Source organism: Panthera uncia (genome assembly GCF_023721935.1).
Source record: "Panthera uncia isolate 11264 chromosome C1 unlocalized genomic scaffold, Puncia_PCG_1.0 HiC_scaffold_4, whole genome shotgun sequence".
In the NCBI taxonomy this organism is placed as follows: domain Eukaryota; kingdom Metazoa; phylum Chordata; class Mammalia; order Carnivora; family Felidae; genus Panthera; species Panthera uncia.
In genome coordinates this window covers 2,004,544-2,021,936 of record NW_026057585.1, presented here as the reverse complement: position 1 = coordinate 2,021,936, position 17,393 = coordinate 2,004,544, and the positions used below count along the sequence as shown (strand labels likewise).

At 41.0% G+C, this 17,393-nt stretch overlaps 1 non-coding gene across 1 annotated transcript; it reads right to left on the bottom strand.

Annotated features, from left to right (window-relative positions):
- Window positions 1–2,393: 2,393 nt before the first annotated feature.
- LOC125913860 (U2 spliceosomal RNA) lies at window positions 2,394–2,580 on the bottom strand. Its single transcript, XR_007455142.1, has one exon. It is a non-coding gene; the product is annotated as a U2 spliceosomal RNA (small nuclear RNA).
- Between the last annotated feature and the right edge of the window lie 14,813 nt (window positions 2,581–17,393).

Sequence of the window (17,393 nt, the reverse complement as noted above, 5' to 3'; positions counted from 1 at the left end):
GCCGCAACGTGCACATGATCTAAAAAGCGTGCCTTCATGGTACTGCCCTACTTGAGACAGTCTTCTGGTGCAGAACCAGAGCCGGGATAAAGATAGTATTTTAACTTCCACCCTGAAGGACTGAACGATTTTGAAAGAAGTTGGGTGAAGTATGTAAGTTAGGCACCTTTAAACAAAACTACCCTGAAGGAATTGTTACTGGGGTAATTGTTGCTGTAATAAACACTAAGTCCTTGGAGGAAAAACAGTGCTGGACTAATGAAAATCAGACGTCGATTCGCATAGAAATGGTACCCCAATGCCTCTCCTTTCTAATTTCCCCTCCGTTGGTTTCAATGGATATCTGTAGGTAAAATGTGCCTTTAAAAGTCTGAATGCGAGTATAAACCAGCGGGATGAGTTTTGTTTGTTGTTGTTTTTTTTAATTTTGTCTTGAGCAGTCTAACTTTTCTCAGTTCTTGCTTAAATGTTGTCCTTCTCATTCCCTTACACCACTCTCAGGATAAACACCCAAAGAAATTCCAGATGATTTGGAGAAGAAAGTGGATGAATTAGTCCCAATTCCTCTCAGCGGAGTGCTTGTTGGCTATTTTTTCAGTTTCTCGGGTTAGAGACCTTTAAGGGTTTCAAACAGACTCCTCACCACTTTGCCACCACCTCTGCGTCTCCCACTCAGAGACACACCGCTCCTCAATTAGGCTTACATTTAAAATGTAAATATTTAGTATTTTGCATGTTAAGTACTTTATGGGGAAAGAAAATAGTGATTATCTTCTCGATAAGTGTTTCCTTTGAAATCTTGAAAAGGAAATTTTGTGAAGAGGAAAACAGGGAAAGGGAGAGCTTTTGGTATAAAATGACTTGGGGGGTGGGGCAGTCAATTCAGCGTTAGTTAAGCTTGTTTTGTTTTCACACAGGCTAAAGGAAGCCAGGATGATATGAAAACAACCAAATGGATTGAGGAACAGTTAAAGGAAGAGTTTTAAAAGGGGTGGGGGGAGGGGCAGGAGTGGTGGAACAAAAGGGCTATAAAGAAACCTGAAAGTACATTTTAGTACCAGCTTGAGTAGAAGACCTATGGTTGGTCTCATCCCACCAGCCACAGCAGGGTTTGGAACTCTGGAATGGCATCCCAAAGAGAGTTCAGGGAAGGCGATTCAGATCTAGGAGCCATACACATATGAATAATAGTTGAGACTATGAGAAAAAAATAATAAGATGCCCACAGAAAATATATTTAAGAGGAAGGCTATCCGGCAAAGGGGAGCAAAATATGATTGAGGGGAAGGAGAGAGGGACTGTCTACCAAAATAAATTAAGGAACAGGCAGAAAAGAATGAGTTGAGGGGTACCTGGGTGGCTCAGTCAGTTGAGCCTCCGACTTCCACTCAGGTAATGATCTCACGGTCTGTGAGTTTGAGCCCCCTGTCGGGCTCTGTGCTGACAGCTCAGAGTCTGGAGCCTGCTTTGGATTCTGTGTCACCCTCTCTCTGCTCTTCCCCCACTTGCGCTTTGTCTCTCTCTGTCTCTCAAAAATAAACATTAAAAAAAAAATGAGGTTGAATTTGAGGGCAGGCGATACATGGAAGCCAAAGAGTTTCAAAGAAGAGATGATTATTGAGGTTAAATGGTAGGACTTTTATATCAGAACACAGAATGGGAGAGTATGTTGGAAATAATCAATGTGGGGAAAGGCCATGAATTCGTTTTGCCATTGGATACTAGCTTCAGAAAATACACTGTAGTAAGCATAGACAGGGATCCACCAAAGTGAGCCTTCCCCCCCACCCCCCATCCCATAGTTCCCACCCACCTGTCATCTCTCATGTGCCTTACCTCACCTCTTTCTAGTCTTAATCAAGAAGCCAGGATAAGAGACTGGGCGAAGAAAGAGTCTCCAGAGGATTGGTGCACAGAAGGAAAGGTGTCAGGAAGAGGTTGGATGAAGAACATTACCAGGCTAGTAGATGGGTATATGGAGCTAAATGAAGGATGAAAAAATAAAATAGGGTCAGGAGAAAAGCCAAACTCATGAACTAGGACACGTTTTAAGCTGAAGTAATACGGCAGAGTTTATTTTAAATGGCAGGATGAAAAATGAGGTTAAGTTATCAGAAGGTAGAGGAAAGCAAAGGAGCAAGGAATTGAATGAATGAGAGTGTGGTTGGGACCACTCCTCTAATCCACCAATAAGATGTACACATCAGGATATTATTTAGCTCAACATGCCTTTAATGTTCAAAAACTAAACTCACCTTCTGCTGCCGAATATCTTCTGTTGCCCCTCTAGATCCACTCTTCACCCTTCTCCACCCTGCTCTGTAACTCAAAACCCACAGAGTCCTGTGACTTCCTGAGTTTGGTGCATGGGAGAGGGCACTGGCAGAAGATCGGAAGTCTGGAGGACTGTGAGGTTGGAGTATTTATTCCTCAACTTCCTCGGTGGCAGGTTATAAGAGAGCTGAGTCTATCTACCAAAACCCACAGATCCTGTTAGAACTGTGGTGACCACCGTGATGTACCATCCAGATTTTCCTTCAGATACTACACTTGATCTTAGCCAAAAGGCCGAGAAGCGATCAGTTTCCCTCAGGAATGAGTGACTTATTCCCCCTGAATCTTGAGTAAATAAAGCATGGTTGTTCTTTTAAACTATTCAGTTTTGAGGTGATTTGTTACAGTGGATAACTAAGCAAGGGTATATACCCAAGGTCCTGTGCTTAGTAAATTGTGAAGATGAATCTCAAATCCAATTCCTGTGATCAAAATTAAAATATTTTTCCAAAGGTGGCCATTATAATCCTGTTTACTTTTTTTATTATTTATTTTATATTTGAGAGAGGGGGGAGAGGCAGAGAGAGGGAGACAGAGGATCCGAAGCGGGCTCTGCACTGACAGCAGAGAGCCCAATGCGGGAGCTCGAATTCACGAACAGTGAGATCGTGACCTGAGCCAGTCAGACACTTAACCAACTGAGCCACCAGGCGCCTCTATAATCCTGTTTAATTCTCAGATGAACAAAATGTTCTTCTCCCTGAAATATCATTCTTACTTCCTACTGATGCCCAGAATGCTACAAATAGATATTCGATATTATGACCCCTGTTGAGATACAAAAACTCTAGGAGAACTAATAAATAAACTTGATTATTCTATTAAAACTTAGTTGAAGATATGAGATTTTTTTTAAGAAAAGGGTTTGATTGGCACCATGAATATTATAAAATAATTGAACTACCCTGCATTTTCCAGGTGTTTTCCAATTCCATTCTTTCTTTAATTCGGGATCCTTTTCACCTTAGGGGTTGTTAGTAAACACTGAAGTGGGAAGCATACACATTGTTGTGGTAAAATTTTTATTACTGTTGTGTGAAAACCAAATTTGGTGGAATATCTGCAAAAATTTTTAATTCATGGCCGAGATTTTCCAGTCTGAGTCACCTCTTTATATGTTAACATTGTGCAACCTGGTTTTAACATTAGCCAAAGTCAAACAAAATTAGAAGAGTAAGTCTCCCAAATAAATCCGTATTGCAATGGGAAATACAAATGATTGAGAGACTGTAACCTAGGAATTATTGCATCATTGCATTCTCCCAGTAGCACAAATAATAAATAGTTTTCTTTTTTTAATTTTTTTTTGCATTTATTTATTTTTGAGAAACAGAGTGAGACAAAGCATGAGCGGGGGAAGGGCAGAGAGAGAAGGAGACACAGAAACTGAAGCAGGCTCCAGGCTCTGAGCAAGCGGCAAGTGGTAAGCCTGATGCAGGGCTCGAACCCACAAACCGTGAGATCATGACCTGAGCCGAAGTCAGACGCTCAACCGACTGAGCCACCCAGGGGACCCAACAGTTTTCTTAAAAGAAATTTGTAACCTTGGTAACAAAATTACTTTCTGGGGCCCCTGGGTGGCTCAGTCGGTTGAGCGGCGGAATTCGGCTCAGGTCATGATCTCATGGTTAGTGGGTTTGAGCCCCGCATCGGGCTCTGTGCTGACAGCTCAGAGCCTGGAGCCTGCTTCGGATTCTTTTGTTTCCCTCTCTCTCTGCCTCTCCCCTGCTCATGCTCTGTCTCTCTCTGTCTCAAAAATAAATATAAACATTAAAAAGCTTTTTAAAATTACTTTCAAAAGACTAATGTAAACTTCTGGTTAAAAGGAAGATAATTTAGGGGCGCCTGGGAGGCTCAGTTGGTTGGGTACCTGACTTCAGCTCAGGTCATGATCGCACAGTTTGTGAGTTCAAACCCCGCGTCAGGTTCTGTACTAACAGCCTGGAGCCTGCTTCTGATTCTCTGTGTGTGTGTGTCTCTCTCTCTCTGCCCCTCCCCTGCTCACGCTCTGTCTCTCAAAAATAAACATTTTTTAAAAAAAAGGAAGATAATTTAATATACATATTTACTTCCATTTCTTCCCAAACCTTACTAAAATAACTTTAAATGAATAAGATCTAAACCCAAATTTGTAACTCTGTGTGGTGATGGATGTTAACTAGACATACAGTGAGCATTTCACCGTATATACAAATATCCAACCATTATGCTGGGAACCTAAACCTACTATAATGTTACATGTCAATTATATAGCTCAATAAAAAGAAATTTTAAAGACCTAAACCCAAAAGGACAAAGAGAGTGAGCAAAGAGAAGAGAGCTGATAAGAGAGCTCAACAAAATCTTAGCATCTGCAAAGTGATGTACCATTTAGTTCAGAAATGCTTCCTTACTCCTGATGTCTGACCTCTTGTGAAAAAAGCTTGGTTAGTATAACTGGGCCTCTCTCAGCCCTTTGTTCATCCAACCTAAGTGGAGTGTTCCACTCTGCTCCTTGCTCTTGGGAGAGGGAGCCTGTTCATCAAAGCACATAATTCTGCTTGGTTTGTCCATACCAAAGTCCACCTCAGTCCAGACTGCCTGGTTCTGGGCACAGTTAGCAGCAGGCCCATTAACTCTCATCCTAAAAAGTACATCTCCTATCTGGCCTCCATCACTTAGTAATACAAGTGATATGTTTGTCTCCATATCTGCCTGTTGCTTTATTTCTCAACTTGTTCAGGACCACTCCACCAAGAAGGAATGCCATTATTGGGATCCCCTTCAGAGATCCCTATAGACTAGAGGCAATCATCTTAGAAGAGAGGGGGAAGTTGAAACTTAACTGCTTGCAGGAGATTGAGAGACAAACTGATTTACATTAGAACCACACAAAAATTCTGAATTTGGAAGCACTAAGAACCCCTGAAGATGAGGGGAAGGGTGTGGCTAAAACAGATTTGGTTGAAGTTCATGGTTTTTTGTTTGGTTGGTTTTGTTTTTGAAGTTCACGTTAAAAGCAACTGAATTCCTTCCCAACTCTGAATCGCAGAGGTCAAAATAAGGTATTCTAAACTCAGAAACACCTGGTATAACTAAGACCAAGTTAAATGTAATGAAAATTGGCAGGAAAAGTGAAAAATCTATATTTCAAATAGTGAGAACTCTCCCCCAACAAACCAACCCTTTCTCTCCTCCATTCATCATACAATTGGGTATACCTTCAGGTAAAAAGTTAGAGGTTTCCTCTCTGGAGAAACTAACCGGAAGAGACAAGTCCAGAGATACTGACAAAACAGTAGGAAATGGCCAGATACCTGTCCCACCCCCTCATTGTACAGTCTACCAGTCAACAAGTTTCCATACATAGTTACACACACCATTTAAGTGCCTTGCTCTTTTTTCTTCCTGAGAGAGAGAGAAAGAGCACTAGCACACACAAGTGTGTGAGTGGGGGAGGGGCAGAGGGAGAAGGAGAGAGTCTTAAGCAGGCTCCATGCACAGTGCAGAGCTTGACACAGGGCTTGATCCCACAACGCTGGGATCATGATCTGAACTGGAATCAAGAATCAGAGGCTCAACAGACTGAGCCATCCAGGTGCCCCTAAATGCCTCACTCTTAAGTGTAAATGGATAGGTAAAGATAGCCAAATATTTCAGAAAATCCTTTCACATAAAAGCAGAGACCAAAAAAGAACCACAACAAAAACCTAACTGAAGAAAAATAATTCAGAGGAAACAGAGACAAGAAGCAGAAGATAATTTTTAGAAGAAAGCCTAAGTTAACATTATAAAAGATAATGTATTTGTGAAAATAAAATAGTGCTATAAAAAGAACATTCATGGAAGAAAGGGCTTATGAAAATTAAAAATATGAATGCAGAAATTAATAATTCAATAGTTAAAGTTAAGGAAATCTCCCTGAAAGAATAAGAAGCAAAAAGATGGAGAGATGGAGTTGCCTGGCTGGCTTAGTAGAGCATACAACTCTTGATCTTGGGGTCATGAGTTTGAGCCCCACATTAGGTGCAGAAATTATATACATAAATAAATAAATAAACAAATAAATAAACACACAAACGAGCAAGCAAGCAAAAATATGGAAAATAGAACTAAAAAGTTGGGATTAGAGAACATTCCAGAAGTTTCAACATACAATTAACTGGAATTTCAGAAAAAGGGAACATATAAAAAAATTATCAAAGAAAAAATATGAGAAAACATCCCTCAGTTGAAGGAAATAAATTTTTAAGCAAATGAGCTCACTGAGTGCTCTTCCAAGAAATAAAAAAGACCTAAACCAAGATATATTATCATGAAATTATAGAACATCTAAGGTAAAGGAAATATACTAAAAAGCTTCTAGAGAGAAGTCAGTCTAACTTCAGAACTGGAGAACTGAGAGTTCCAAGAGGAATATTTCCTTAAAAAAAAAAAAAAAGTTTATAGGGTACCTGGGTGGCTCAGTCGGTTAATCATCCAACTCTTGGTTTCGGCTCAGGTCATGATCTTGTGGTTCATGGGTTTGAACCTCACGTCAGGCTCTGCACTGACAGCTCAGAGCCTGGATCCTGCTTCCGATTCTCTGTCTCCCGCTCTGTCTGCCCCTCCCCCACTCATGCTCTGTAAAAAATAAATAAACGTTAAAATTTTTCCAAAAACAAAGATAAAGCAACTAGAAAACTAAAGCAAAAGGTGGGGAGGCTATTATCAATTCAAGGGAAGTTAAAAGTTGTACAAGAAAGAAAATATACACTGCTTGGCTCAGCTGTGAATAAATATTGATGATAATCTAAATGCTGCTTTAGCTAAAATTATGATTCAGTAACTAATCACCAAGGAAATGCAAATCAAAACCACAATGAGATATCACCTCATACCTATCAGAATGGCTAGAATCAAAAAGACAAGAAATAACAAGTGTTGGGGAGGATGTGGAGGAAAAGGAACCCTCATGCACTGTGGGTGGGAATGCAAATTGGTGCAGACACTGTGGAAAACAGTGTGGAGGTTTCTCAAAAAATAAAAACACGAATTACCATATTATCTAGTAATGCCACTACTGGGTGTCTACCCCCCCCCACCCAAAAAACAAAAACACTAATTCAAAAAGATACATGCACCTGTGTGTTTACTGCGGCATTATTTACAACAGCCAAGATATGGAAGAACTGAAGTGTCCATCCATGGATAAAGAAGATGTCATACATGTGGCATACAACACAATGGAATGATATTCATCCATAAAAAAGAATAAGATTTTGCCATCTACAGCAACATGGGTGGACCTGGAAGGTACAGTGCTGAATGAAATGTCAGAGAAGGATAAACACCATTTGATTTCATTCATATGAGGAATTTAAGAAAACAAATGAACATGGGGCGCCTGTTTGACTCAGTCGGTTGAACGTCTGATTCTGCTCAGGTCATGATCTCACAGTTCGCGAGTTCAAGTCCCACATCGTGCTCTGTGCTGACAGCTTGCAGCCTGGAGCCTGCTTCAGATTCTGTGTCTCCCTCTCTCTCTGCTCCTCCCCTGCTCACTCTCTCTCTCTCAAAAATAAATAAAGATCAAAAAATTTAAAAAAAAAGAAAATGAAAACAAATGAACAAACAAGGAAGAAAAGAGACCAAAAAACAGAACTTTTTTTTTTTTGGTTCCCAAATTTTATTATGAACTCATATAAAATATTCCAGATAAATGAGTTTTAACCCTCTTCTCCCTCCTCTTTCTGGTCCTAGTTAATCTGGAAGTAATGATTTGTAACTGTGCTGTTAGTAACTGTGCACAACCCATCACGTAGATTAATCTTCTTTTTTGGTTTGATATTTCAAATACCTTTTGGGAAAAGTCACCTCAAATATTATCATAATCTTGGGGCGCCTGGGTGGCTCAGCCGGTTGAACATCCTACTTCAGCTCAGGTCATGATCTCACAGTGTGTGAGTTCGAGCCCCGCGTCGGGCTCTGTGCCGACAGCTCGGAGCCTGGAGCCTGGAGCCGGCTTGGCATTCTGTGTCTCCCTCTCTCTCTGCCCCTCCCCCACTCATGCTTCCTCTGTCTCTCTCTCTCTCTCTCTCTCTCTCTCTTTGTCAAAAATAAATAAACATTTAAAAAAGTCTAAATAAAAAAAATTATTGTAATCTTGCTCTTGCTCCCTTCAATGGTTATAACCCCTACCCGAGATTCACAGCTTTTCCTCTCCTCACACTCCTCCTCTTTTCCTTCTCCTTACACTTTAATTCATTTTTAAAACATTTTTTTAATGTTTATTTTTGAGAGAGAGAGAGCGTGAGCAGGGGAGAGGCAAGAGAGGAGACACAGAATCTGAAACAGGCTTCAGGCTCTGAGCTGTCAGCACAGAGCCCAATGCAGGGCTTGAACTCACGAACCATGAGATCATGACCTGAGCCGAGGTTGGAGTTTAACAGACTGAGCCACCCAGGCACCCCCACTTTGATTCTCTCTTAAAGAAACTTCTCACAATTGGCAGCATCCATGATTCCATCTTCTACAGGGTAGTTGCCGTCAAGGGTAAACTTCAGAACTTGCTTCTTTTTTTTTTTTTTTTTTTTTGTCCCCCTTCACTGGAAGCTTTTCCACAGGCACCGAGGCGGCAGGAGGCAGAAAGGGAGGTAGGCCTACTATGCAGAGGCAAAAAGCCCACCAAAAAACCAGAGTTTTAAATACAGAGGACAAACGGGTGGTTTCCAGAGGGGAGGTGGCTGGAGGGATGAGTGAAATAGGTGAGGGGAATGAGAAGCACACTTACCTTGACAAGCGCTGAGTAATGTAGAAAATTGTTGAATCACTATATTGTACACCTGCAACTAGTGTGTGATGCTGTATGTTATTTATACATCAATAAAGAGTATGAGATAATAACTATCAGGAGGAAAGGGTAGAAATATGTGTTGGGGAGGGATACTGTGTCAAAGAGGTAAATCCTCCTCTTTTGTAGTTGCAAGTTAATAGACAATAGTATCTGAAACTGAAAAATCAAGAAATAGCAGTATAAAACATGTTTTTGAAAATTTGGTGTTTTACCCTCAAAGAAACCACTAAAAAGTTGCAGTGATCGTCTTAGGAAATACAAGTTGGCGGGGGGGGGGAATAGAGTGTTATATTGTGACTTTTATCACTCTATTTGACTTTTTAAACTATGTACCTGTACTACTTTGATACAATTAAAAAATTAAATTTAAAAATAATATGAAGTAAAAAATAATAATATGAAGTAGGGGCGTCTGGGTGACTCAGTCAGTTAACTCTTGAGTCAGTGACTCTTGATTTCCGTTCAGGTCGTGATCTCACGGTTTGTGACTTCCGAGCCCCACATGAGACTCTGCGCTGACAGTGCAGAGTCTGTTTGAGATCCTCTCCTTCTCTCTCTGCCCCTCCACTGCTCTCTCTCTCATTCTCTGTCTCTCTCTCTAAATAGATAAATGTTTAAAAAATAATGTGAAGTAGCTAACAACTGACTTGGGGACCTCCTACAAAGATAATAAAATGTATTCAGTGTTTTAGCTATCTTTAAGCCAACGTATGCTTTTCTTATTCTGTGGTAAAAGATTGGAATGTAGGTATATTTTGTTACAGAGAAGTTTAGCATGCCAAATCCAAACTTACAGTTACAAGATAGAGAACTTACTTATTCAATGCCCAATGCCTGTTGACAGGATTTTGGTATACTCTTCTGCCTCATGTTTTAATAAGTGTGTCCCCCTACTTATTTCTTAATACAGTTTAGATTTTTGCCAAGGCTGTGTTTGTGTTTCCATTTAACTTTAGTTCAATCACATCAATAGCTTCCACAAAATGCCAAAAGCAAAGTCTTAGTAACCCAAAAGTTTAATGCAATCCTACTGAAATATATTGAAATTTGATAGAAGCTCGGTGACTGGTACAACGTGGTCCATTTAATTCAGGTTTTCTCCTGCTTGGTTATTTGAGCTGTTTTGAAAGTAGTATTTTACATTAGTATAAATTATTTTGGTGCCATGATTTCTAACAAAATGATGGGTTTACTTTCAATATGTGTCTTTTTTTGTTGTTGTTTTGCTTTTTTTATGCCTTTTTTGTTTCTTATTCACTGTTTTGGTGCGTCTTTGAAGAGCTTGCTACAGTCACTAATGTAGACTTTACTAGCCTTTAAACCAAAATTTCCTCCAATTGAACATATCTCTCACTTTATACTGAAAATCCACGAAAAGATGGGATTCATTGTACAAAAATTTAACCATGATACAAGTTAATTTTATCTGTGTAATAGCTAAAAGGTCCTGAAGGAGAGAAAAATACTGCAACTCGTGTATATACCATTGCAGGAGTATGACCTTTATGGAGGGCAATATTACAATAAATATAGCAAAAAAACTAAAAAGGTACACAAAACCCAGGGCGCCTAGTGGCTCAGTCAGTTGAGTGTCCGACTTTGGCTCAGGTCATGATCTCATGGTTTGTGGGTTCCAGCCCTGCGTGGGGCTCTGTGCTGACAGCTCAAAGCCTGGAGCCTGCTTCAGATTCTGTCTCCCTCTCTGCCCTACTGGCACTCTGTCTCTGTCTCTGTCTCTGTCTCTGTCTCTCTCTCTCTCCCTCAAAGATAAACATTAAAACATTTTTTAAAAAAATTTTAAAGGTACACACCCCAAATTAAAATGAAATATCACAGGGCGTGTGGGTGGCTGTCTGTTAGCCATCCGACTCTTGATTTCAACTCAGGTCATGATCTCACAGTTCATGAGTTCGAGACCCACATTAGGCTCAGCGCTGACAAGCATAGAACCTGCTTGGAATTCTCTCTCTCCTCTCTCTCTCTGGCCCTCCCCGCTCTCTCTCTATCTCCTCTCTATTTCTCTCTCAAAATAAATAAATAAACTTACAAAAATTACATACATATACATAAATATATATATATAATTTATATATACATATAAAACGAGCAAGTGGAGTTCTCACACATTGCTGGTAGGAAGGAAAAACAGAATAAGCACCAAGACAGACAGTCTGGCCTGTTCTCATGAAGTTGAACATACACTTACCATTCAACCAAGCACTGGGTGTTCATTCCCACTACTACTCCCACTGAAGAATAAGAAAAAATATGTTCATTCAAAAACCTGTACTCAAACGTTTATAGTGGTTTGATTTGTGGCTGTGAAAAACTAGAAACACACTACATGGTCTTCAACTGGTAAGTGGGTAAACAAAGTAGAAAAACTCAGCAATAAAATGCAACAAATTTCTGATATGCAACAACATGAATGAATGCTAAGTGAAAGAAGCCAGACTCCAAAGGCTACATACTGTATAATTTAATACATAAGACATTCTGGAGGGAAAGGCAAAATTACAGGATCAGAAAACAGATCAGTAGTTACCAAAGGATGAGTGTGGGAGGAGACGCTGACTACAAAGGACACAAGAGAATTATGGTGAGGTGGGGGTGATAAACTTCTGTATCTTGACTAAATGACGGTTACATGACTGTATGAATTGGTCAAAACACATAGAACTCTACACTAACAAGGATTATGTATGTGAGTTATAGCTCCATAAACCTAACTTTCAGTAAAGGGTTGAGTTTGAACTTTTTCAAAATAAAAAGTTTTTAAAAAAAGCATCGGCCATCTTGCAATTGTAGGAAACAATTGGACAATGTGTAAATGCGTATGAAAAAGGATTTTCTCTTTAAAGTGTTGTAACAAAAAAAAGGGGGGGGGGGGGGGAACCTAACAGTCCAAAGGCAGAGGGTTGGTTAAATATATTAGGTTATTTCTATACAATACTATTTCTATACAATTCTATACATACAATACTATGCTGTTTAAATTGATGACGGGGGGCGGCGGTGGGAGGGAGGGAAGGGTGGGTGATGGGCATTGAGGAGGGCACCTTTTGGGATGAGCACTGGATGTTGTATGGAAACCAATTTGACAATAAATTTCATATATTGAAAAAAAAATAAATTGATGACAGGGAAGGGGAGAGGGAGCTTCTAGTGAACTTCTTTATCTGACTGGGTTCCTTGGGAAGTATAAACATTTCACTATCAGAATATCCAACTATATCTGGTGCTTAGAGTATCTCTAGAAACAAATGTGAGGTCACTATATTCTGCTTAGTTAGAATATTGATAAATATAATATTAGTAGGGGGAGAAGTGAATCTAAATTGTAATTAGAGAACTTTCTGATAGTCATAATACTTTGAGGCTCTAGTGAATATGAATATATGCTGGGTTTTATATGTGTTCAATAATTTAAAATGTAGGAGTTCTTTTTTTTATTTAAATTTTTTGTTTACATTTTTATTTATTTTTGAGACAAAGAGAGACAGAGCATGCGCATGGGAGGGGCAGAGAGAGAGGGAGACACAGAATCTGAAGCAGGCTCCAGGCTTTGAGCTGTCAGCACAGAGCCCGATGCGGGGCTCAAACTCACAAACTGTGAGATCATGACCTGAGCCAAAGTTGGACGTTCAACCGACTGAGCCACCCAGGTACGCCTAAAATGTAGGAGTTCTTATTTGGTCTCATTCTTTTTGTAACTCAAGAAAGGAACAAGCCATCTAGTAAAGCAGCAAATGCCTCAGAAAAAGAAGGAAGGAAGGAAGGAAGGAAGGAAGGAAGGAAGGAAGGAAGGAAGGAAGTAAATAATGTCTGACTCTTAATTTTAGCTCAGGTCATAATCTCGTGTTTAGTGAGTTTGAGCCCCATATCCAGCTCTGTGCTGACATCTCGGAGCCTGCTTGAGATTCTGTCTTCCTCTCTCTCTGCTCCTCTTTCGATCGCTCTCTATCTCTCTCAAACAAAAGAAAAAAATTTTTTTTTTAATTTGTAAGATATTAGAATGTTAACACGATTTTCTCTAATTGACGAAATTTTTAAGTGATGTTATTTTTTGAATCTTCTCTTTTCCCTAAACCCATCAGATATTACTTGTACAATTAAAAAATAATAATTAAGAGGAAAAGTGACAAGCCATTGCTACGATCTGATTTTCTCTACGTTCTAGAGGCAACTCCAAGTAACTATTTCCTTTTTATTTTTTAAAAAAGAGCAAAAAAGTCAATTTTTCCCAATGTGCATGGATTTATAAACAACCTGTGAGAGTGCTACTTAATTAAAATATATGTAATACCTGATATAACAAGTATGTTGGATAGTAGAACAATAGAAAGAATGCAGGATCTATGAGCTCAAAAATAGCTGCATTTCACTTTTGCAAATGCTGCCTTAGAAATGACTTGCAGCTTTGAGAGGCACCTGGGTTGCTCAGTCGGTTGGGCTTCTGACTTCAGCTCAGGTCATGATCTTGCGGTTTGTGAGTTCGAACCCCGCTGTCAGTTCAGAGCCTGGAGCCTGCTTCAGATTCTGTGTCTCCCTCTCTCTCTGCCCCTCCCCTGCTCATGCTCTGTCTCTCTCTGTCTCAAAAATAAATAAAAACATTAAAAAGAGAGATTGTGAGGTTCTTGAGGGCAGAGATTACCTCCTGTTCATTTTTTTGAGAGAGAGCGCAAGTGAGCATGAGCAGGGGAGAGGGGCAGTGGGGAAGAGAGAGAGCATCTCAAGCAGGCTCCATGCTCAGCATAGAGCCCAATGCAGGGCTCGATCCCACAACCCTGGGATCATGACCTGAGCCAAAGTCGAAAGTTGGTTGCTCAACCAACTGAGCCACCCAGGTGCCTCTTGTTAACTCTTTATTTCTAGGGTGTGGTAGGGTGCCTAGCATCTAGAAGTCCTCAATACATAACTGTAAACTAGTGAAGCTATTGTGGCTCATCTCTGTAAAGTTGAATGCAAATAACAATGCCAGATGGCTGGAATCCCTACAAAGAATGGCGAACCCCCTACTACCTCCCCTCCTCCAGTTGGTATAGGGTATTGATTCTCAAGTGTGGTGCCTCAGACCACCAGCATCACCTGAGGACCTGCTGTAAATGCAATTCTCTGGACATACTCTAGACCCACAGAATCAGAAACTATGGGAGGGAGGCCCAGAAATCTTTATTTCTCACCAAGCTTTCCAGGTGATTCTGATGTACACTGAGGTTTGAGGACCAGTGGCATTGCAGAAAGTCCAATGGGGCCTGTGCCCTTGCTCTGGTTCAGCTTAGCTGCTGTGTCTAACCATGAGAGAATCCCTAAACCCCTGGAAACTCTGTCTTCACAGGATATAACAAGGGAGTTGGAATGATGCCTGAGAACCCTTCTGGTCTAAAATTCTGTGACTACCAAAGACAGAAAGAAAGTAAACAAATGTTCCAATGACTAGATTATTCATTTGGTCAGCAAATACCAGGCAGTGATGTGGGCATGGAATCAACACAGGACACAAAATTACTCCTTTTTCATTACAGTTGTGAGATTTGAGACTACAAACTTACCTGTCTTCCGTTTACAATAGTCTCATAGTGCATTTGTCATGCAGTGTAAACTGGAAAACTAAGAAAATGATCCAGAGTTCTGATCAACCCTCCCCCAAATTACTTTGACTCTAATTCCTTTTTTTTTTTTTTTCACTTTGACTTTAATTCTTGAAAGCACTAATATGTTAGGAGACAAGCGTGTGATAATAAATGTGATTGTCAAATTAGAATACCTCTGGGTCTACATCATGGTACAAGGTTGCTTGCTCTTTTAGAAAACCGAATTCCATCTAATTCTGTCTCCTTATTGATTCTCTCTTCTTGGTAATTAGTTATCACCTGTATGCTTGACTAAGTTCCTGGGTTGGTCATTCTCTTTTCCTTTTGATCTGTCTCCCTCCCACATTGAACTGTAAGGTATTTTAGACTATTTAGGACATTTGTGGATTTTAAATGTCCAAATGTCCTTTTTATGTATGTATGTATGTATTTATTTAATTTATTTATAGAGAGCATGAGGAAGAGGGGCAGTGGGAGAGAGAGAGAGAGCTCGACCAACTGAGCCGCTTAGGCACCCCTAAATATCCTTTTTAAAAGGACCTCTTAATGGGGCACCTGGCTATCTCAGGTCAGGAAAGCATGCGACTCTTGATTTCGGGGGTCATAAATTTGAGACCAAGTGGGGTGTAGAGATTATTTAAATTTAAAAAATAATAAAATTTAAAGGACCTTTTAAGAAAAAACAAACCAAAAAGTCACCACGCTTGGACACTTGATTCTCTGACCTGTTTACATTTCGCTGCATTGAAAGGACAGGAGATGGCGCCAGAAGGCAGTGGCATGCGTTAGATTTAGCCCACCCCACCGCTTCCCGGGGTGAGGAATGAGCTGGAGAGAGAAGTGGGAATTAAACAAAGGTGTCAGAGTTTAGTAGCTACTGAGGTGAAGGGAATGCGGGGTGGGGTGGATTTTGTTTTGTTTTAACATAAGGGTCCTCTTGACTCCAAATTAGCTTAGTGACAACAGAAATATCCATAGTACAGCCAAAGATCAAAATAAAGGCAAGTCCCTGGAGGATGGTGTTTGCCTAGAAAACAAGGCCTTTGTCTATGTGGGAAGCACAAGAGCCTGGAAAGGCTGCTCACTCAAGTCCGAAGGTGCTGATTTGGGACTAAGACGTTTTTGTGAAACAATGTTTATTTCTGTAGGCAAAATCCCAAATCCCCCCAAGCAGTGAAACACTTCCCTGAAGCAATCACACACCCATTTTAAATTAAAAATTTTTAAATGAGGGGCACCTGGATGGCTCAGTCAGTTAAGTGTCCGACTTTGGCTCAGGGCATGATCTCAGGGATCATGAGTTCGAGCCCTGCGTCAGGCTCGTTGCTGCCAGCTCGAGCGCACTTCAGGTTCTCTGTCCCCCTCTCTCTCTACCCCTGCTCTGCTCGCATGCTCTCTCTCAAAATATAAAGATGTAAAAAAATGCTTTTAATAAAAAAAATTCATAAGACAACCAGGAGGTGGCGCAGGGCAAGACACACTATCGGCCTTGGGAGGCTGAATCACGCTGAAAGGGAACTCTGTCCTGGCAGAGGTCATTCTGTCTAGGCCTGTTCTTTCCTACCATGCAGTAGATGTCTCTGCTTTTCTTCTTTTTTCTGTTCCTCTATGTTAACTATCTTGATTCCCAGGAAGTCTAGTTTATACTTTACACTTTTTCTTCTTCTTAGAGGAAATGAGTGGGGCTTTGGGGGAACTTCAAAACATAAAACGCTCCTTTGAGGGAAAAATAATTGAGGGTGATGAGAAAATTCAAAGGAAATGACATCTGCAAAACAGTTTTGCTTTGCAGATCAATCACAGGGGACGGAAAGGCACGTGGCTCCTGCCTCAGCAGGCACTGATGATCCAGCACATGCATTATTCTGATCGTTTGGCTCTTATCCTGCTCCCTTATTTAGTTCCTGCTCCCTTTGTTTTGGCTTTTTCTTGCTCCTTGGCAGGAGCGATGAAAGCAGAGGGGGTTCAAATGGGTGCATCCTCAGAGCTGGGGACTCTGGTGAAGGGCATGGAGGAGAAAGAGGTGTGAGTGTCTGGCTCGAAATTATCTGTGCGTTCACATTCTCTAATGAGGGATTTAGGATGTACATTCCAATCGGGATTTCCAGTCCCATGAGGAAACAAGCACCAGCCCACATTCCTGAGACCCAGCAGCCTCTGTGCTCTACTCATCCAGCTCCCCTGTGGCAGATTTCACTCAGTCCCACAAGTCCTGCCACAGCCCTTTGTTGGGCTGGAGGGAAGACCCTGGGCCCCTCTTCCAACTAGATCACATGGTTTCTCTCTGCTCCCTCCCCTCCCTTTCTCTGGATTCTTTTTTTTTTTTTTTTTTTAGGGTGGTAATGATTGTTTCTGAGGTCTCCCCACCTCTCCTCCTGCCCTGGCCTCCCTGCCAGGGGTCAGTGTCCTCTTCAATGACAAAAGCCGTCCTAGATCTGGGCTCCCTGGGGAGGGAGGTGGCTGGGTCTGGCAGTTGGAGCCGCTGTCTCTCCATGGTGCTGCTGCAGCCCCTCCCCCGCTGGGCACACAAATGGGCTTTATACAGCAAACAAAACCACCCCCCTCCCACCCGGCCACACAGGCACGTGGACCCAGGCCTCACCGTGGGAAGGGGGTGGTGACAGGCACAAGAGAAAGAGATCGCTCCAAAC